This window comes from Harmonia axyridis, chromosome 3 (genome assembly GCF_914767665.1).
Source record: "Harmonia axyridis chromosome 3, icHarAxyr1.1, whole genome shotgun sequence".
Classification (NCBI taxonomy): domain Eukaryota; kingdom Metazoa; phylum Arthropoda; class Insecta; order Coleoptera; family Coccinellidae; genus Harmonia; species Harmonia axyridis.
In genome coordinates, this window is record NC_059503.1 from 62521551 (window position 1) to 62546295 (window position 24745).

Sequence of the window (24745 nt, forward strand, 5' to 3'; positions counted from 1 at the left end):
TTGATAACGAGATTTACAAATCTCAGTTGACAAAGCAAATTAAAGCTTCTATCGAAAGGAGGAATGATAGATTATTTCATCTAGCTGAAATATTTGAGAAGCAACTTAATTCCATAAAGAGTCCAGAAGATGATGATCTCAGAAAATACATCCTCAAAAACCAATTTCTTCAGAATTGGGACGAATATGCAGAGGAAAACAACTTATATGAAGAAGAAGAAGAATAATAATCAACTAGAATATTTTGATCCATGTTACCAATGTACATTTTAATTATTTGTATTTTATTATATTTACATGTTTAATAAACTTGAAGTTCTCAAGTTTTTGTTTTAGTTTGTAGGCGTAATTACTTTTACCTATTAAATTCCATTGAAACCATGGAGGCGTGCTAATTCAGAAAAAACAACACAGGATTCATGTAATTCGTTAGATTTTCTTTTATTCGATAATTTGTTCGCTTATATTTATTGGGAGAATAGAGAAAATTAAATCCAAAAATAGTTAAGTGCATTGATCATATAGGTATAATTATTGCAAAAAATGTTACCTCACCTGAAATTGAGTTTGCATATTACATAATAAATTCACAAAAATACAATGTTATTGAATCACAAGGGCAGTAATATTATTGATAATGATTAACGGTTATATAATATTAATTTTAAATTATAAGAATAACTTCAATTTTTGATATATCTAAATAGATTTATTCAGAATATAATTTTTTTAAAATTGAGAAAAATATATCAGAGTTCATTTAGTTTTTTTGTTATAGAATGATTCACAGTTTTTATAAATTTATAGTATATATAATTGAAAGTTTTTTCTTCACCACATTATTCAAACTTTACTTCGTTATTCATATTGATTTCGTGATCTGAATTTTTTCTGCATTCTGCCCAATTAGTGTTATCATGATCATAATTGGTTTGTAATGGTCATTTGTGAATCCTCCAACGGTAATAACAACTACATTAAGTATGGATCGTGAAGCAGGTAGGAAATCAGAGATACGTTTTCCATAAAACCCATTAAATCAATGATAAGTGGTTAGAGAAGAAGAAGAGTACACTTAAGTTGAGGTCGAGCTGAAATTTGTTAGTAACATTTAGTTTTCAAAAGGGCCAACATCGTTGTCGATACCTTATATTGCAAAAAGTAGTTTGGAAGCTCGGTTGTGAGAATGTCCATGAAATATTCATTGGAAATGTCGCAAGTGCTGGAGAATAATAACATTGATAACGAGATTAAAGAATCTCAGTTGACAAAGCAAATTAAAGCTTATATCGAAAGAAGGAATGATAGATTATTTCATCTAGCTGAAATATTTGAGAAGCAACTTAATTCCATAAAGAGTCCAGAAGATGATGATCTCAGGAAATACATCCTCAAAAACCAATTTCTTCAGAATTGGTACGAATATGCCGAGGAAAACAACTTATATGAAGAAGAAGAAGAAGAATAATCAACTTGAATATTTTGATCCATGTTACCAATGTACATTTTAATTATTTGTATTTTATTATTTTTACATGTTTAATAAACTTGAAGTTCTCAAATTTTTGATTTAGTTTGTAGACGTAATTACTTTTACCTAATAAATTCCATTGAAACCATGAAGGCGTGCTTATTCAGAAAAAACAACACAGGATTCATGTAATTCGTTAGATTTTCTTTTATTCGATAATTTGTTCGCTTATATTTATTGGGAGAATAGAGAAAATTAAATCCAAAAATAGTTAAGTGCATTGATCATATAGGTATAATTATTGCGAAAAATGTTACCTCACCTGAAATTGAGTTTGCATATTACATAATAAATTCACAAAAATACAATGTTATTGAATCACAAGGGCAGTAATATTAATGATAATGATTAACGGTTATATAATATTAATTTTAAATTATAAGAATAACTTCAATTTTTGATATATCTGAATAGATTTATTCAGAATATAATTTTTTTAAAATTGAGAAAAATATATCAGAGTTCATTTAGTTTTTTTGTCATAGAATGATTCACAGTTTTTATAAATTTATAGTATATATAATAGAAAGTTTTTTCTTCACCACATTATTCAATCTTTACTTCGTTATTCATATTGATTTCGTGATCTGAATTTTTTCTGCGTTCTGCCCAATTAGTGTTATCATGATCATAATTGGTTTGTAATGGTCATTTGTAAATCCTCCAACGGTAATAACAACTACATTAAGTATGGATCGTGATGCAGGTAGGAAATCAGAGATACGTTTTCCATAAAACCCATTAAATCAATGATAAGTGGTTAGAGAAGAAGAAGAAAAAGAGTACACTTAAGTTGAGGTCGAGCTAAAATTTGTTAGTAACATTTAGTTTTCGAAAGGGCCAACATCGTTGTCGATACCTTATATTGCAAAAAGTAGTTTGGAAGCTCGGTTGTGAGAATGTCCATGAAATATTCATTGGAAATGTCGCAAGTGCTGGAGAATAATAACATTGATAACGAGATTTACGAATCTCAGTTGACAAAGCAAATTAAAGCTTATATTGAAAGGAGGAATGATAGATTATTTCATCTAGCTGAAATATTTGAGAAGCAACTTAATTCCATAAAGAGTCCAGAAGATGATGATCTCAGAAAATACATCCTCAAAAACCAATTTCTTCAGAATTGGGACGAATATGCCGAGGAAAACAACTTATATGAAGAAGAAGAAGAAGAATAATCAACTTGAATATTTTGATCCATGTTACCAATGTACATTTTAATTATTTGTATTTTATTATTTTTACATGTTTAATAAACTTGAAGTTCTCAAATTTTTGATTTAGTTTGTAGACGTAATTACTTTTACCTAATAAATTCCATTGAAACCATGAAGGCGTGCTTATTCAGAAAAAACAACACAGGATTCATGTAATTCGTTAGATTTTCTTTTATTCGATAATTTGTTCGCTTATATTTATTGGGAGAATAGAGAAAATTAAATCCAAAAATAGTTAAGTGCATTGATCATATAGGTATAATTATTGCAAAAAATGTTACCTCACCTGAAATTGAGTTTGCATATTATATAATAAATTCACAAAAATACAATGTTATTGAATCACAAGGGCAGTAATATCATTGATAATGATTAACGGTTATATAATATTAATTTTAAATTATAAGAATAACTTCAATTTTTGATATATCCAAATAGATTTATTCAGAATATAATTTTTTTCAATTGAGAAAAATATATCAGAGTTCATTTAGTTTTTTTGTCATAGAATGATTCACAGTTTTTATAAATTTATAGTATATATAATTGAAAGTTTTTTCTTCACCACATTATTCAAACTTTACTTCGTTATTCATATTGATTTCGTGATCTGAATTTTTTCTGCATTCTGCCCAATTAGTGTTATCATGATCATAATTGGTTTGTAATGGTCATTTGTGAATCCTCCAACGGTAATAACAACTACATTAAGTATGGATCGTGAAGCAGGTCTGAAATCAGAGATACGTTTTCCATAAAACCCATTAAATCAATGATAAGTGGTTAGAGAAGAAGAAGAAAAAGAGTACACTTAAGTTGAGGTCGAGCTAAAATTTGTTAGTAACATTTAGTTTTCGAAAGGTCCAACATCGTTGTCGATACCTTATATTGCAAAAAGTAGTTTGGAAGCTCGGTTGTGAGAATGTCCATGAAATATTCATTGGAAATGTCGCAAGTGCTGGAGAATAATAACATTGATAACGAGATTTACGAATCTCAGTTGACAAAGCAAATTAAAGCTTATATTGAAAGGAGGAATGATAGATTATTTCATCTAGCTGAAATATTTGAGAAGCAACTTAATTCCATAAAGAGTCCAGAAGATGATGATCTCAGAAAATACATCCTCAAAAACCAATTTCTGCAGAATTGGGACGAATATGCAGAGGAAAACAACTTATATGAAGAAGAAGAAGAAGAATAATCAACTAGAATATTTTGATCCATGTTACCAATGTACATTTTAATTATTTGTATTTTATTATTTTTACATGTTTAATAAACTTGAAGTTCTCAAATTTTTGTTTTCGTTTGAAGGCGTAATTACTTTTACCTAATAAATTCCATTGAAACCATGGAGGCGTGCTAATTCAGAAAAAACAACACAGGATTCATGTAATTCGTTAGATTTTCTTTTATTCGATAATTTGTTCGCTTATATTTATTGGGAGAATAGAGAAAATTAAATCCAAAAATAGTTAAGTGCATTGATCATATAGGTATAATAATTGCGAAAAATGTTACCTTACCTGAAATTGAGTTTGCATATTACATAATAAATTCACAAAAATACAATGTTATTGAATCACAAGGGCAATAATATTATTGATAATGATTAACGGTTATATAATATCAATTTTAAATTATAAGAATAACTTCAATTTTTGATATATCCAAATAGATTTATTCAGAATATAATTTTTTTTAATTGAGAAAAATATATCAGAGTTCATTTAGTTTTTTTGTCATAGAATGATTCACAGTTTTTATAAATTTATAGTATATATAATTGAAAGTTTTTCTTCACCACATTATTCAATCTTTACTTCGTTATTCATTTTGATTTCGTGATCTGAATTTTTTCTGCATTCTGCCCAATTAGTGTTATCATGATCATAATTGGTTTGTAATGGTCATTTGTGAATCCTCCAACGGTAATAACAACTACATTAAGTATGGATCGTGAAGCAGGTAGGAAATCAGAGATACGTTTTCCATAAAACCCATTAAATCAATGATAAGTGGTTAGAGAAGAAGGAGAAGAAGAGTACACTTTAGTTGAGGTCGAGCTAAAATTTGTTAGTAACATTTAGTTTTCGAAAGGGCCAACATCGTTGTCGATACCTTATATTGCAAAAAGTAGTTTGGAAGCTCGGTTGTGAGAATGTCCATGAAATATTCATTGGAAATGTCGCAAGTGCTGGAGAATAATAACATTGATAACGAGATTTACGAATCTCAGTTGACAAAGCAAATTAAAGCTTATATCGAAAGGAGGAATGATAGATTATTTCATCTAGCTGAAATATTTGAGAAGCAACTTAATTCCATAAAGAGTCCAGAAGGTGATGATCTCAGAAAATACATCCTCAAAAACCAATTTCTTCAGAATTGGGACGAATATGCAGAGGAAAACAACTTATATGAAGAAGAAGAAGAATAATAATCAACTAGAATATTTTGATCCATGTTACCAATGTACATTTTAATTATTTGTATTTTATTATATTTACATGTTTAATAAACTTGAAGTTCTCAAATTTTTGTTTTATTTTGTAGGCGTAATTACTTTTACCTATTAAATTCCATTGAAACCATGGAGGCGTGCTAATTCAGAAAAAACAACACAGGATTCATGTAATTCGTTAGATTTTCTTTTATTCGATAATTTGTTCGCTTATATTTATTGGGAGAATAGAGAAAATTAAATCCAAAAATAGTTAAGTGCATTGATCATATAGGTATAATTATTGCAAAAAATGTTACCTCACCTGAAATTGAGTTTGCATATTACATAATAAATTCACAAAAATACAATGTTATTGAATCACAAGGGCAGTAATATTATTGATAATGATTAACGGTTATATAATATTAATTTTAAATTATAAGAATAACTTCAATTTTTGATATATCTAAATAGATTTATTCAGAATATAATTTTTTTAAAATTGAGAAAAATATATCAGAGTTCATTTAGTTTTTTTGTCATAGAATGATTCACAGTTTTTATAAATTTATAGTATATATAATTGAAAGTTTTTTCTTCACCACATTATTCAAACTTTACTTCGTTATTCATATTGATTTCGTGATCTGAATTTTTTCTGCATTCTGCCCAATTAGTGTTATCATGATCATAATTGGTTTGTAATGGTCATTTGTGAATCCTCCAACGGTAATAACAACTACATTAAGTATGGATCGTGAAGCAGGTAGGAAATCAGAGATACGTTTTCCATAAAACCCATTAAATCAATGATAAGTGGTTAGAGAAGAAGAAGAAGAAGAGTACACTTAAGTTGAGGTCGAGCTGAAATTTGTTAGTAACATTCAGTTTTCAAAAGGGCCAACATCGTTGTCGATACCTTATATTGCAAAAAGTACTTTGGAAGCTCGGTTGTGAGAATGTCCATGAAATATTCATTGGAAATGTCGCAAGTGCTGGAGAATAATAACATTGATAACGAGATTTACGAATCTCAGTTGACAAAGCAAATTAAAGCTTATATCGAAAGGAGGAATGATAGATTATTTCATCTAGCTGAAATATTTGAGAAGCAACTTAATTCCATAAAGAGTCCAGAAGATGATGATCTCAGAAAATACATCCTCAAAAACCAATTTCTTCAGAATTGGGACGAATATGCCGAGGAAAACAACTTATATGAAGAAGAAGAAGAAGAATAATCAACTAGAATATTTTGATCCATGTTACCAATGTACATTTTAATTATTTGTATTTTATTATTTTTACATCTTTAATAAACTTGAAGTTCCCAAATTTTTGTTTTAGTTTGTAGGCGTAATTACGTTTACCTAATAAATTCCATTGAAACCTTGGAGGCGTGCTTATTCAGAAAAAACAACACAGGATTCATGTAATTCGTTAGATTTTCTTTTATTCGATAATTTGTTCGCTTATATTTATTGGGAGAATAGAGAAAATTAAATCCAAAAATAGTTAAGTGCATTGATCATATAGGTATAATTATTGCGAAAAATGTTACCTCACCTGAAATTGAGTTTGCATATTACATAATAAATTCACAAAAATACAATGTTATTGAATCACAAGGGCAGTAATATTATTGATAATGATTAACGGTTATATAATATTAATTTTAAATTATAAGAATAACTTCAATTTTTGATATATCTGAATAGATTTATTCAGAATATAATTTTTTTTAAATTGAGAAAAATATATCAGAGTTCATTTAGTTTTTTTGTCATAGAATGATTCACAGTTTTTATAAATTTATAGTATATATAATAGAAAGTTTTTTCTTCACCACATTATTCAATCTTTACTTCGTTATTCATATTGATTTCGTGATCTGAATTTTTTCTGCATTCTGCCCAATTAGTGTTATCATGATCATAATTGGTTTGTAATGGTCATTTGTGAATCCTCCAACGGTAATAACAACTACATTAAGTATGGATCGTGAAGCAGGTAGGAAATCAGAGATACGTTTTCCATAAAACCCATTAAATCAATGATAAGTGGTTAGAGAAGAAGAAGAAAAAGAGTACACTTAAGTTGAGGTCGAGCTAAAATTTATTAGTAACATTTAGTTTTCGAAAGGTCCAACATCGTTGTCGATACCTTATATTGCAAAAAGTAGTTTGGAAGCTCGGTTGTGAGAATGTCCATGAAATATTCATTGGAAATGTCGCAAGTGCTGGAGAATAATAACATTGATAACGAGATTTACGAATCTCAGTTGACAAAGCAAATTAAAGCTTATATTGAAAGGAGGAATGATAGATTATTTCATCTAGCTGAAATATTTGAGAAGCAACTTAATTCCATAAAGAGTCCAGAAGATGATGATCTCAGAAAATACATCCTCAAAAACCAATTTCTTCAGAATTGGGACGAATATGCAGAGGAAAACAACTTATATGAAGAAGAAGAAGAAGAAGAAGAATAATCAACTAGAATATTTTGATCCATGTTACCAATGTACATTTTAATTATTTGTATTTTATTATTTTTACATGTTTAATAAACTTGAAGTTCTCAAATTTTTGTTTTAGTTTGTAGGCGTAATTACTTTTACCTAATATATTCCATTGAAACCATGGAGGCGTGCTAATTCAGAAAAAACAACACAGGATTCATGTAATTCGTTAGATTTTCTTTTATTCGATAATTTGTTCGCTTATATTTATTGAGAGAATAGAGAAAATTAAATCCAAAAATAGTTAAGTGCATTGATCATATAGGTATAATTATTGCGAAAAATGTTACCTCACCTGAAATTGAGTTTGCATATTACATAATAAATTCACAGAAATACAATGTTATTGAATCACAAGGGCAGTAATATTATTGATAATGATTAACGGTTATATAATATTAATTTTAAATTATAAGAATAACTTCAATTTTTGATATATCTGAATTGATTTATTCAGAATATAATTTTTTTTAATTGAGAAAAATATATCACAGTTCATTTAGTTTTTTTGTCATAGAATGATTCACAGTTTTTATAAATTTATAGTATATATAATAGAAAGTTTTTTCTTCACCAAATTATTCAATCTTTACTTCGTTATTCATATTGATTTCGTGATCTGAATTTTTTCTGCATTCTGCCCAATTAGTGTTATCATGATCATAATTGGTTTGTAATGGTCATTTGTGAATCCTCCAACGGTAATAACAACTACATTAAGTATGGATCGTGAAGCAGGTAGGAAATCAGAGATACGTTTCCCATAAAACCCATTAAATCAATGATAAGTGGTTAGAGAAGAAGGCGAAGAAGAGTACACTTAAGTTGAGGTCGAGCTAAAATTTGTTAGTAACATTTAGTTTTCGAAAGGGCCAACATCGTTGTCGATACCTCATATTGCAAAAAGTAGTTTGGAAGCTCGGTTGTGAGAATGTCCATGAAATATTCATTGGAAATGTCGCAAGTGCTGGAGAATAATAACATTGATAACGAGATTTACGAATCTCAGTTGACAAAGCAAATTAAAGCTTATATCGAAAGCAGGATGATAGATTATTTCATCTAGCTGAAATATTTGAGAAGCAACTTAATTCCATAAAGAGTCCAGAAGATGATGATCTCAGAAAATACATCCTCAAAAACCAATTTCTTCAGAATTGGGACGAATATGCAGAGGAAAACAACTTATATGAAGAAGAAGAAGAAGAAGAAGAAGAATAATCAACTAGAATATTTTGATCCATGTTACCAATGTACATTTTAATTATTTGTATTTTATTATTTTTACATGTTTAATAAACTTGAAGTTCTCAAATTTTTGTTTTCGTTTGTAGGCGTAATTACTTCTACCTAATAAATTCCATTGAAACCATGGAGGCGTGCTAATTCAGAAAAAACAACACAGGATTCATGTAATTCGTTAGATTTTCTTTTATTCGATAATTTGTTCGCTTATATTTATTGGGAGAATAGAGAAAATTAAATCCAAAAATAGTTGAGTGCATTGATCATATAGGTATAATTATTGCAAAAAATGTTACCTCACCTGAAATTGAGTTTGCATATTACATAATAAATTCACAGAAATACAATGTTATTGAATCACAAGGGCAGTAATATTATTGATAATGATTAACGGTTATATAATATTAATTTTAAATTATAAGAATAACTTCAATTTTTGATATATCTGAATTGATTTATTCAGAATATAATTTTTTTTAATTGAGAAAAATATATCACAGTTCATTTAGTTTTTTTGTCATAGAATGATTCACAGTTTTTATAAATTTATAGTATATATAATTGAAAGTTTTTTCTTCACCACATTATTCAAACTTTACTTCGTTATTCATATTGATTTCGTGATCTGAATTTTTTCTGCATTCTGCCCAATTAGTGTTATCATGATCATAATTGGTTTGTAATGGTCATTTGTGAATCCTCCAACGGTAATAACAACTACATTAAGTATGGATCGTGAAGCAGGTAGGAAATCAGAGATACGTTTTCCATAAAACCCATTAAATCAATGATAAGTGGTTAGAGAAGAAGAAGAAGAAGAGTACACTTAAGTTGAGGTCGAGCTGAAATTTGTTAGTAACATTTAGTTTTCAAAAGGGCCAACATCGTTGTCGATACCTTATATTGCAAAAAGTACTTTGGAAGCTCGGTTGTGAGAATGTCCATGAAATATTCATTGGAAATGTCGCAAGTGCTGGAGAATAATAACATTGATAACGAGATTTACGAATCTCAGTTGACAAAGCAAATTAAAGCTTATATCGAAAGGAGGAATGATAGATTATTTCATCTAGCTGAAATATTTGAGAAGCAACTTAATTCCATAAAGAGTCCAGAAGATGATGATCTCAGAAAATACATCCTAAAAAACCAATTTCTTCAGAATTGGGACGAATATGCCGAGGAAAACAACTTATATGAAGAAGAAGAAGAAGAATAATCAACTAGAATATTTTGATCCATGTTACCAATGTACATTTTAATTATTTGTATTTTATTATTTTTACATGTTTAATAAACTTGAAGTTCTCAAATTTTTGTTTTAGTTTGTAGGCGTAATTACTTTTACCTAATAAATTCCATTGAAACCATGGAGGCGTGCTAATTCAGAAAAAACAACACAGGATTCATGTAATTCGTTAGATTTTCTTTTATTCGATAATTTGTTCGCTTATATTTATTGGGAGAATAGAGAAAATTAAATCCAAAAATAGTTAAGTGCATTGATCATATAGGTATAAATTTTTGCGAAAAATGTTACCTCACCTGAAATTGAGTTTGCATATTACATAATAAATTCACAAAAATACAATGTTATTGAATCACAAGGGCAGAAATATTATTGATAATGATTAACGGTTATATAATATTAATTTTAAATTATAAGAATAACTTCAATTTATGATATATCCAAATAGATTTATTCAGAATATAATTTTTTTAACACTGAGAAAAATATATCAGAGTTCATTTAGTTTTTTTGTCATAGATGATTCACAGTTTTTATAAATTTATAGTATATATAATTGAAAGTTTTTTCTTCACCACATTATTCAAACTTTACTTCGTTATTCATATTGATTTCGTGATCTGAATTTTTTCTGCATTCTGCCCAATTAGTGTTATCATGATCATAATTGGTTTGTAATGGTCATTTGTAAATCCTCCAACGGTAATAACAACTACATTAAGTATGGATCGTGAAGCAGGTAGGAAATCAGAGATACGTTTTCCATAAAACCCATTAAATCAATGATAAGTGGTTAGAGAAGAAGAAGAAGAAGAAGAGTACACTTAAGTTGAGGTCGAGCTAAAATTTCTTAGTAACATTTAGTTTTCGAAAGGGCCAACATCGTTGTCGATACCTTATATTGCAAAAAGTATTTCGGAAACTCGGTTGTGAGAATGTCCATGAAATATTCATTGGAAATGTCGCAAGTGCTGGAGAATAATAACATTGATAACGAGATTTACGAATCTCAGTTGACAAAGCAAATTAAAGCTTATATCGAAAGCAGGAATGATAGATTATTTCATCTAGCTGAAATATTTGAGAAGCAACTTAATTCCATAAAGAGTCCAGAAGATGATGATCTCAGAAAATACATCCTCAAAAACCAATTTCTGCAGAATTGGGACGAATATGCAGAGGAAAACAACTTATATGAAGAAGAAGAAGAATAATCAACTAGAATATTTTGATCCATGTTACCAATGTACATTTTAATTATTTGTATTTTATTATTTTTACATGTTTAATAAACTTGAAGTTCTCAAATTTTTGTTTTAGTTTGTAGGCGTAATTACTTTTACCTAATAAATTCCATTGAAACCATGGAGGCGTGCTAATTCAGAAAAAACAACACAGGATTTATGTAATTCGTTAGATTTTCTTTTATTCGATAATTTGTTCGCTTATATTTATTGGGAGAATAGAGAAAATTAAATCCAAAAATAGTTAAGTGCATTGATCATATAGGTATAATTATTGCAAAAAATGTTACCTCACCTGAAATTGAGTTTGCATATTACATAATAAATTCACAAAAATACAATGTTATTGAATCACAAGGGCAGTAATATTATTGATAATGATTAACGGTTATATAATATTAATTTTAAATTATAAGAATAACTTCAATTTTTGATATATATAAATAGATTTATTCAGAATATAATTTTTTTAAAATTGAGAAAAATATATCAGATTTCATTTAGTTTTTTTGTCATAGAATGATTCACAGTTTTTATAAATTTATAGTATATATAATTGAAAGTTTTTTCTTCACCACATTATTCAAACTTTACTTCGTTATTCATATTGATTTCGTGATCTGAATTTTTTCTGCATTCTGCCCAATTAGTGTTATCATGATCATAATTGGTTTGTAATGGTCATTTGTGAATCCTCCAACGGTAATAACAACTACATTAAGTATGGATCGTGAAGCAGGTAGGAAATCAGAGATACGTTTTCCATAAAACCCATTAAATCAATGATAAGTGGTTAGAGAAGAAGAAGAAAAAGAGTACACTTAAGTTGAGGTCGAGCTAAAATTTGTTAGTAACATTTAGTTTTCGAAAGGGCCAACATCGTTGTCGATACCTTATATTGCAAAAAGTAGTTTGGAAGCTCGGTTGTGAGGATGTCCATGAAATATTCATTGGAAATGTCGCAAGTGCTGGAGAATAAAAACATTGATAACGAGATTTACGAATCTCAGTTGACAAAGCAAATTAAAGCTTATATTGAAAGGAGGAATGATAGATTATTTCATCTAGCTGAAATATTTGAGAAGCAACTTAATTCCATAAAGAGTCCAGAAGATGATGATCTCAGAAAATACATCCTCAAAAACCAATTTCTTCAGAATTGGGACGAATATGCAGAGGAAAACAACTTATATGAAGAAGAAGAAGAAGAAGAAGAAGAATAATCAACTAGAATATTTTGATCCATGTTACCAATGTACATTTTAATTATTTGTATTTTATTATTTTTACATGTTTAATAAACTTGAAGTTCTCAAATTTTTGTTTTCGTTTGTAGGCGTAATTACTTCTACCTAATAAATTCCATTGAAACCATGGAGGCGTGCTAATTCAGAAAAAACAACACAGGATTCATGTAATTCGTTAGATTTTCTTTTATTCGATAATTTGTTCGCTTATATTTATTGGGAGAATAGAGAAAATTAAATCCAAAAATAGTTGAGTGCATTGATCATATAGGTATAATTATTGCAAAAAATGTTACCTCACCTGAAATTGAGTTTGCATATTACATAATAAATTCACAGAAATACAATGTTATTGAATCACAAGGGCAGTAATATTATTGATAATGATTAACGGTTATATAATATTAATTTTAAATTATAAGAATAACTTCAATTTTTGATATATCTGAATTGATTTATTCAGAATATAATTTTTTTTAATTGAGAAAAATATATCACAGTTCATTTAGTTTTTTTGTCATAGAATGATTCACAGTTTTTATAAATTTATAGTATATATAATTGAAAGTTTTTTCTTCACCACATTATTCAAACTTTACTTCGTTATTCATATTGATTTCGTGATCTGAATTTTTTCTGCATTCTGCCCAATTAGTGTTATCATGATCATAATTGGTTTGTAATGGTCATTTGTGAATCCTCCAACGGTAATAACAACTACATTAAGTATGGATCGTGAAGCAGGTAGGAAATCAGAGATACGTTTTCCATAAAACCCATTAAATCAATGATAAGTGGTTAGAGAAGAAGAAGAAGAAGAGTACACTTAAGTTGAGGTCGAGCTGAAATTTGTTAGTAACATTTAGTTTTCAAAAGGGCCAACATCGTTGTCGATACCTTATATTGCAAAAAGTACTTTGGAAGCTCGGTTGTGAGAATGTCCATGAAATATTCATTGGAAATGTCGCAAGTGCTGGAGAATAATAACATTGATAACGAGATTTACGAATCTCAGTTGACAAAGCAAATTAAAGCTTATATCGAAAGGAGGAATGATAGATTATTTCATCTAGCTGAAATATTTGAGAAGCAACTTAATTCCATAAAGAGTCCAGAAGATGATGATCTCAGAAAATACATCCTAAAAAACCAATTTCTTCAGAATTGGGACGAATATGCCGAGGAAAACAACTTATATGAAGAAGAAGAAGAAGAATAATCAACTAGAATATTTTGATCCATGTTACCAATGTACATTTTAATTATTTGTATTTTATTATTTTTACATGTTTAATAAACTTGAAGTTCTCAAATTTTTGTTTTAGTTTGTAGGCGTAATTACTTTTACCTAATAAATTCCATTGAAACCATGGAGGCGTGCTAATTCAGAAAAAACAACACAGGATTCATGTAATTCGTTAGATTTTCTTTTATTCGATAATTTGTTCGCTTATATTTATTGGGAGAATAGAGAAAATTAAATCCAAAAATAGTTAAGTGCATTGATCATATAGGTATAAATTTTTGCGAAAAATGTTACCTCACCTGAAATTGAGTTTGCATATTACATAATAAATTCACAAAAATACAATGTTATTGAATCACAAGGGCAGAAATATTATTGATAATGATTAACGGTTATATAATATTAATTTTAAATTATAAGAATAACTTCAATTTATGATATATCCAAATAGATTTATTCAGAATATAATTTTTTTAACACTGAGAAAAATATATCAGAGTTCATTTAGTTTTTTTGTCATAGATGATTCACAGTTTTTATAAATTTATAGTATATATAATTGAAAGTTTTTTCTTCACCACATTATTCAAACTTTACTTCGTTATTCATATTGATTTCGTGATCTGAATTTTTTCTGCATTCTGCCCAATTAGTGTTATCATGATCATAATTGGTTTGTAATGGTCATTTGTAAATCCTCCAACGGTAATAACAACTACATTAAGTATGGATCGTGAAGCAGGTAGGAAATCAGAGATACGTTTTCCATAAAACCCATTAAATCAATGATAAGTGGTTAGAGAAGAAGAAGAAGAAGAAGAGTACACATAAGTTGAGGTCGAGCTAAAATTTCTTAGTAACATTTAGTTTTCGAAAGGGCCAACATCGTTGTCGATACCTTATATTGCAAAAAGTATTTCGGAAACTCGGTTGTGAGAATGTCCATGAAATATTCATTGGAAATGTCGCAAGTGCTGGAGAATAATAACATTGATAACGAGATTTACGAATCTCAGTTGACAAAGCAAATTAAAGCTTATATCGAAAGCAGGAATGATAGATTATTTCATCTAGCTGAAATATTTGAGAAGCAACTTAATTCCATAAAGAGTCCAGAAGATGATGATCTCAGAAAATACATCCTCAAAAACCAATTTCTGCAGAATTGGGACGAATATGCAGAGGAAAACAACTTATATGAAGAAGAAGAAGAATAATCAACTAGAATATTTTGATCCATGTTACCAATGTACATTTTAATTATTTGTATTTTATTATTTTTACATGTTTAATAAACTTGAAGTTCTCAAATTTTTGTTTTAGTTTGTAGGCGTAATTACTTTTACCTAATAAATTCCATTGAAACCATGGAGGCGTGCTAATTCAGAAAAAACAACACAGGATTTATGTAATTCGTTAGATTTTCTTTTATTCGATAATTTGTTCGCTTATATTTATTGGGAGAATAGAGAAAATTAAATCCAAAAATAGTTAAGTGCATTGATCATATAGGTATAATTATTGCAAAAAATGTTACCTCACCTGAAATTGAGTTTGCATATTACATAATAAATTCACAAAAATACAATGTTATTGAATCACAAGGGCAGTAATATTATTGATAATGATTAACGGTTATATAATATTAATTTTAAATTATAAGAATAACTTCAATTTTTGATATATATAAATAGATTTATTCAGAATATAATTTTTTTAAAATTGAGAAAAATATATCAGATTTCATTTAGTTTTTTTGTCATAGAATGATTCACAGTTTTTATAAATTTATAGTATATATAATTGAAAGTTTTTTCTTCACCACATTATTCAAACTTTACTTCGTTATTCATATTGATTTCGTGATCTGAATTTTTTCTGCATTCTGCCCAATTAGTGTTATCATGATCATAATTGGTTTGTAATGGTCATTTGTGAATCCTCCAACGGTAATAACAACTACATTAAGTATGGATCGTGAAGCAGGTAGGAAATCAGAGATACGTTTTCCATAAAACCCATTAAATCAATGATAAGTGGTTAGAGAAGAAGAAGAAAAAGAGTACACTTAAGTTGAGGTCGAGCTAAAATTTGTTAGTAACATTTAGTTTTCGAAAGGGCCAACATCGTTGTCGATACCTTATATTGCAAAAAGTAGTTTGGAAGCTCGGTTGTGAGGATGTCCATGAAATATTCATTGGAAATGTCGCAAGTGCTGGAGAATAAAAACATTGATAACGAGATTTACGAATCTCAGTTGACAAAGCAAATTAAAGCTTATATTGAAAGGAGGAATGATAGATTATTTCATCTAGCTGAAATATTTGAGAAGCAACTTAATTCCATAAAGAGTCCAGAAGATGATGATCTCAGAAAATACATCCTCAAAAACCAATTTCTTCAGAATTGGGACGAATATGCAGAGGAAAACAACTTATATGAAGAAGAAGAAGAAGAATAATCAACTAGAATATTTTGATCCATGTTACCAATGTACATTTTAATTATTTGTATTTTATTATTTTTACATGTTTAATAAACTTGAAGTTCTCAAATTTTTGTTTTAGTTTGTAGGCGTAATTACTCTTACCTAATAAATTCCATTGAAACCATGGAGGCGTGCTAATTCAGAAAAAACAACACAGGATTCATGTAATTCGTTAGATTTTCTTTTATTCGATAATTTGTTCGCTTATATTTATTGGGAGAATAGAGAAAATTAAATCCAAAAATAGTTAAGTGCATTGATCATATAGGTATAATTATTGCGAAAAATGTTACCTCACCTGAAATTGAGTTTGCATATTACATAATAAATTCACAAAAATACAATGTTATTGAATCACAAGGGCAGAAATATTATTGATAATGATTAACGGTTATATAATATTAATTTTAAATTATAAGAATAACTTCAATTTTTGATATATCTGAATAGATTTATTCAGAATATAATTTTTTTAAAATTGAGGAAAATATATCAGAGTTCATTTAGTTTTTTTGTCATAGAATGATTCACAGTTTTTATAAATTTATAGTATATATAATTGAAAGTTTTCTCTTCACCACATTATTCAATCTTTACTTCGTTATTCATATTGATTTCGTGATCTGAATTTTTCTGCGTTCTGCCCAATTAGTGTTATCATGATCATAATTGGTTTGTAATGGTCATTTGTAAATCCTCCAACGGTAATAACAACTACATTAAGTATGGATCGTGAAGCAGGTAGGAAATCAGAGATACGTTTTCCATAAAACCCATTAAATCAATGATAAGTGGTTAGAGAAGAAGGAGAAGAAGAGTACACTTAAGTTGAGGTCGAGCTAAAATTTGTTAGTAACATTTAGTTTTCGAAAGGGCCAACATCGTTGTCGATACCTTATATTGCAAAAAGTAGTTTGGAAGCTCGGTTGTGAGAATGTCCATGAAATATTCATTGGAAATGTCGCAAGTGCTGGAGAATAATAACATTGATAACGAGATTTACGAATCTCAGTTGACAAAGCAAATTAAAGCTTATATTGAAAGGAGGAATGATAGATTATTTCATCTAGCTGAAATATTTGAGAAGCAACTTAATTCCATAAAGAGTCCAGAATATGATAATCTCAGAAAATACATCCTCAAAAACCAATTTCTTCAGAATTGGGACGAATATGCAGAGGAAAACAACTTATATGAAGAAGAAGAAGAAGAATAATCAACTATAATATTTTGATCCATGTTACCAATGTACATTTTAATTTTTGTATTTTATTATATTTACATGTTTAATAAACTTGAAGTTCTCAAATTTTTGTTTTAGTTTGTAGCCGTAATTACTTTTACCTAATAAATTCCATTGAAACCATGGAGGCGTGCTAATTCAGAAAAAACAACACAGGATTCATGTAATTCGTTAGATTTTCTTTTATTCGATAATTTGTTCGCTTATATTTATTGGGAGAATAGAGAAAATTAAATCCAAAAATAGTTAAGTGCATTGATCATATAGGTATGGTTATTGCAAAAAATGTTACCTCACCTGAAATTGAGTTTGCACATTATATAATAAATTCACAAAAATACAATGTTATTGAATCACAAGGGCAGTAATATTATTGATAATGATTAACGGTTATATAATATTAATTTTAAATTATAAGAATAACTTCAATTTTTGATATATCTAAATAGATTTATTCAGAATATAATTTTTTTAAAATTGAGAAAAATATATCAGAGTTCATTTAGTTTTTTTGTCATAGAATGATTCACAGTTTTTATAAATTTATAGTATATATAATTGAAAGTTTTTTATTCACCACATTATTCAAACTTTACTTCGTTATTCATATTGATTTCGTGATCTGAATTTTTTCTGCATTCTGCCCAATTAGTGTTATCATGATCATAATTGGTTTGTAATGGTCATTTGTGAATCCTCCAACGGTAATAACAACTACATTAAGTATGGATCGTGAAGCAGGTAGGAAATCAGAGATACGTTTTCCATAAAACCCATTAAATCAATGATAAGTGGTTAGAGAAGAAGGAGAAGAAGAGTACACTTAAGTTGAGGTCGAGCTAAAATTTGTTAGTAACATTTAGTTTTCGAAAGGGCCAACATCGTTGTCGATACCTTATATTGCAAAAAGTAGTTTGGAAGCTCGGTTGTGAGAATGTCCATGAAATATTCATTGGAAATGTCGCAAGTGCTGGAGAATAATAACATTGATAACGAGATTTACGAATCTCAGTTGACAAAGCAAATTAAAGCTTATATTGAAAGGAGGAATGATAGATTATTTCATCTAGCTGAAATATTTGAGAAGCAACTTAATTCCATAAAGAGTCCAGAAGATGATGATCTCAGAAAATACATCCTCAAAAACCAATTTCTTCAGAATTGGGACGAATATGCAGAGGAAAACAACTTATATGAAGAAGAAGAAGAAGAATAATCAACTATAATATTTTGATCCATGTTACCAATGTACATTTTAATTTTTGTATTTTATTGAATTTACATGTTTAATAAACTTGAAGTTCTCAAATTGTTGTTTTAGTTTGTAGGCGTAATTACTTTTACCTAATAAATTCCATTGAAACCATGGAGGCGTGCTAATTCAGAAAAAACAACACAGGATTCATGTAATTCGTTAGATTTTCTTTTATTCGATAATTTGTTCGCTTATATTTATTGGGAGAATAGAGAAAATTAAATCCAAAAATAGTTAAGTGCATTGATCATATAGGTATAATTATTGCAAAAAATGTTACCTCACCTGAAATTGAGTTTGCATGTTACATAATAAATTCACAAAAATACAATGTTATTGAATCACAAGGGCAGTAATATTATTGATAATGATTAACGGTTATATAATATTAATTTTAAATTATAAGAATAACTTCAATTTTTGATATATCCAAATAGATTTATTCAGAATATAATTTTTTTAACACTGAGAAAAATATATCAGAGTTCATTTAGTTTTTTTGTCATAGATGATTCACAGTTTTTATAAATTTATAGTATATATAATTGAAAGTTTTTTCTTCACCACATTATTCAATCTTTACTTCGTTATTCATATTGATTTCGTGATCTGAATTTTTTCTGCATTCTGCCCAATTAGTGTTATCATGATCATAATTGGTTTGTAATGGTCATTTGTAACTCCTCCAACGGTAATAACAACTACATTAAGTATGGATCGTGAAGCAGGTAGGAAATCAGAGATACGTTTTCCATAAAACCCATTAAATCAATGATAAGTGGTTAGAGAAGAAGAAGAAGAAGAGTACACTTAAGTTGAGGTCGAGCTAAAATTTCTTAGTAACATTTAGTTTTCGAAAGGGCCAACATCGTTGTCGATACCTTATATTGCAAAAAGTATTTTGGAAGCTCGGTTGTGAGAATATCCATGAAATATTCATTGGAAATGTCGCAAGTGCTGGAGAATAATAACATTGATAACGAGATTTACGAATCTCAGTTGACAAAGCAAATTAAAGCTTATATCGAAAGCAGGAATGATAGATTATTTCATCTAGCTGAAATATTTGAGAAGCAACTTAATTCCATAAAGAGTCCAGAAGATGATGATCTCAGAAAATACATCCTCAAAAACCAATTTCTGCAGAATTGGGACGAATATGCAGAGGAAAACAACTTATATGAAGAAGAAGAAGAAGAATAATCAACTAGAATATTTTGATCCATGTTACCAATGTACATTTTAATTATTTGTATTTTATTATTTTTACATGTTTAATAAACTTGAAGTTCTCAAATTTTTGTTTTAGTTTGTAGGCGTAATTACTTTTTCCTAATAAATTCCATTGAAACCATGGAGGCGTGCTAATTCAGAAAAAACAACACAGGATTCATGTAATTCGTTAGATTTTCTTTTATTCGATAATTTGTTCGCTTATATTCATTGGGAGAATAGAGAAAATTAAATCCAAAAATAGTTGAGTGCATTGATCATATAGGTATAATTATTGCAAAAAATGTTACCTTACCTGAAATTGAGTTTGCATATTACATAATAAATTCACAAAAATACAATGTTATTGAATCACAAGGGCAGTAATATTATTGATAATGATTAACGGTTATATAATATTAATTTTAAATTATAAGAATAACTTCAATTTTTGATATATCTAAATAGATTTATTCAGAATATAATTTTTTTAAAATTGAGAAAAATATATCAGAGTTCATTTAGTTTTTTTGTCATAGAATGATTCACAGTTTTTATAAATTTATAGTATATATAATTGAAAGTTTTTTCTTCACCACATTATTCAAACTTTACTTCGTTATTCATATTGATTTCGTGATCTGAATTTTTTCTGCATTCTGCCCAATTAGTGTTATCATGATCATAATTGGTTTGTAATGGTCATTTGTGAATCCTCCAACGGTAATAACAACTACATTAAGTATGGATCGTGAAGCAGGTAGGAAATCAGAGATACGTTTTCCATAAAACCCATTAAATCAATGATAAGTGGTTAGAGAAGAAGAAGAAAAAGAGTACACTTAAGTTGAGGTCGAGCTAAAATTTGTTAGTAACATTTAGTTTTCGAAAGGGCCAACATCGTTGTCGATACCTTATATTGCAAAAAGTAGTTTGGAAGCTCGGTTGTGAGAATGTCCATGAAATATTCATTGGAAATGTCGCAAGTGCTGGAGAATAATAACATTGATAACGAGATTTACGAATCTCAGTTGACAAAGCAAATTAAAGCTTATATTGAAAGGAGGAATGATAGATTATTTCATCTAGCTGAAATATTTGAGAAGCAACTTAATTCCATAAAGAGTCCAGAAGATGATGATCTCAGAAAATACATCCTCAAAAACCAATTTCTTCAGAATTGGGACGAATATGCAGAGGAAAACAACTTATATGAAGAAGAAGAAGAATAATCAACTAGAATATTTTGATCCATGTTACCAATGTACATTTTAATTATTTGTATTTTATTATTTTTACATGTTTAATAAACTTGAAGTTCTCAAATTTTTGTTTTAGTTTGTAGGCGTAATTACTTTTACCTAATAAATTCCATTGAAACCATGGAGGCGTGCTAATTCAGAAAAAACAACACAGGATTCATGTAATTCGTTAGATTTTCTTTTATTCGATAATTTGTTCGCTTATATTTATTGGGAGAATAGAGAAAATTAAATCCAAAAATAGTTAAGTGCATTGATCATATAGGTATAATTATTGCGAAAAATGTTACCTCACCTGAAATTGAGTTTGCATATTACATAATAAATTCACAAAAATACAATGTTATTGAATCACAAGGGCAGTAATATTATTGATAATGATTAACGGTTATATAATATTAATTTTCAATTATAAGAATAACTTCAATTTTTGATATATCTGAATTGATTTATTCAGAATATAATTTTTTTTAATTGAGAAAAATATATCAGAGTTCATTTAGTTTTTTTGTCATAGAATGATTCACAGTTTTTATAAATTTATAGTATATATAATAGAAAGTTTTTTCTTCACCACATTATTCAATCTTTACTTCGTTATTCATATTGATTTCGTGATCTGAATTTTTTCTGCATTCTGCCCAATTAGTGTTATCATGATCATAATTGGTTTGTTATGGTCATTTGTGAATCCTCCAACGGTAATAACAACTACATTAAGTATGGATCGTGAAGCAGGTAGGAAATCAGAGATACGTTTTCCATAAAACCCATTAAATCAATGATAAGTGGTTAGAGAAGAAAAAGAAGAAGAGTACACTTAAGTTGAGGTCGAGCTGAAATTTGTTAGTAACATTGAGTTTTCAAAAGGGCCAACATCGTTGTCGATACCTTATATTGCTAAAAGTAGTTTGGAAGCTCGGTTGTGAGAATGTCCATGAAATATTCATTAGAAATGGCGCAAGTCCTGGGGAATAATAACATTGATAACGAGATTTACGAATCTCAGTTGACAAAGCAAATTAAAGCTTATATCGAAAGGAGGAATGATAGATTATTTCATCTAGCTGAAATATTTGAGAAGCAACTTAATTCCATAAAGAGTCCAGAAGATGATGATCTCAGAAAATACATCCTCAAAAACCAATTTGTTCAGAATTGGGACGAATATGCAGAGGAAAACAACTTATATGAAGAAGAAGAAGAATAATAATCAACTAGAATATTTTGATCCATGTTACCAATGTACATTTTAATTATTTGTATTTTATTATATTTAAATGTTTGATAAACTTGAAGTTCTCAAATTTTTGTTTTAGTTTGTAGGCGTAATTACTTTTACCTTATAAATTCCATTGAAACTATGGAGGCGTGCTAATTCAGAAAAAACAACACAGGATTCATGTAATTCGTTAGATTTTCTTTTATTCGATAATTTGTTCGCTTATATTTATTGGGAGAATAGAGAAAATTAAATCCAAAAATAGTTAAGTGCATTGATCATATAGGTATAATTATTGCAAAAAATTTTACCTCACCTGAAATTGAGTTTGCATATTATATAATAAATTCACAAAAATACAATGTTATTGAATCACAAGGGCAGTAATATTATTGATAATGATTAACGGTTATATAATATTAATTTTAAATTATAAGAATAACTTCAATTTTTGATATATCCAAATAGATTTATTCAGAATATAATTTTTTCAACACTGAGAAAAATATATCAGAGTTCATTTAGTTTTTTTGTCATAGAATGATTCACAGTTTTTACAAATTTATAGTATATATAATAGAAAGTTTTTTCTTCACCACATTATTCAATCTTTACTTCGTTATTCATATTGATTTCGTGATCTGAATTTTTTCTGCATTCTGCCCAATTAGTGTTATCATGATCATAATTGGTTTGTAATGGTCATTTGTGAATCCTCCAACGGTAATAACAACTACATTGAGTATGGATCGTGAAGCAGGTAGGAAATCAGAGATACGTTTTCCATAAAACCCATTAAATCAATGATAAGTGGTTAGAGAAGAAGAAGAAGAAGAAGAAGAGTACACTTAAGTTGAGGTCGAGCTAAAATTTGTTAGTAACATTTAGTTTTCGAAAGGGCCAACATCGTTGTCGATACCTTATATTGCTAAAAGTAGTTTGGAAGCTCGGTTGTGAGAATGTCCATGAAATATTCATTAGAAATGTCGCAAGAGCTGGCGAATAATAACATTGATAACGAAATTTACGAATCTCAGTTGACAAAGCAAATTAAAGCTTATATTGAAAGGAGGAATGATAGATTATTTCATCTAGCTGAAATATTTGAGAAGCAACTTAATTCCATAAAGAGTCCAGAAGATGATGATCTCAGAAAATACATCCTCAAAAACCAATTTCTTCAGAATTGGGACGAATATGCAGAGGAAAACAACTTATATGAAGAAGAAGAAGAATAATCAACTAGAATATTTTGATCCATGTTACCAATGTACATTTTAATTATTTGTATTTTATTATTTTTACATGTTTAATAAACTTGAAGTTCTTAAATTTTTGTTTTACTTTGTAGGCGTAATTACTTTTACCTAATAAATTCCATTGAAACCATGGAGGCGTGCTAATTCAGAAAAAACAACAGAGGATTCATGTAATTCGTTAGATTTTCTTTTATTCGATAATTTGTTCGCTTATATTTATTGGGAGAATAGAGAAAATTAAATCCAAAAATAGTTAAGTGCATTGATCATATAGGTATAATTATTGCAAAAAATGTTACCTCACCTGATTTTGAGTTTGCATATTACATAATAAATTCACAAAAATACAATGTTATTGAATCACAAGGGCAGTAATATTATTGATAATGATTAACGGTTATATAATATTAATTTTAAATTATAAGAATAACTTCAATTTTTGATATATCTGAATAGATTTATTCAGAATATAATTTTTTTGAAATTGAGAAAAATATATCAGAGTTCATTTAGTTTTTTTGTCATAGAATGATTCACAGTTTTTATAAATTTATAGTATATATAATTGAAAGTTTTCTCTTCACCACATTATTCAATCTTTACTTCGTTATTCATATTGATTTCGTGATCTGAATTTTTTCTGCGTTCTGCCCAATTAGTGTTATCATGATCATAATTGGTTTGTAATGGTCATTTGTAAATCCTCCAACGGTAATAACAACTACATTAAGTATGGATCGTGAAGCAGGTAGGAAATCAGAGATACGTTTTCCATAAATCCCATTAAATCAATGATAAGTGGTTAGAGAAGAAGGAGAAGAAGAGTACACTTAAGTTGAGGTCGAGCTAAAA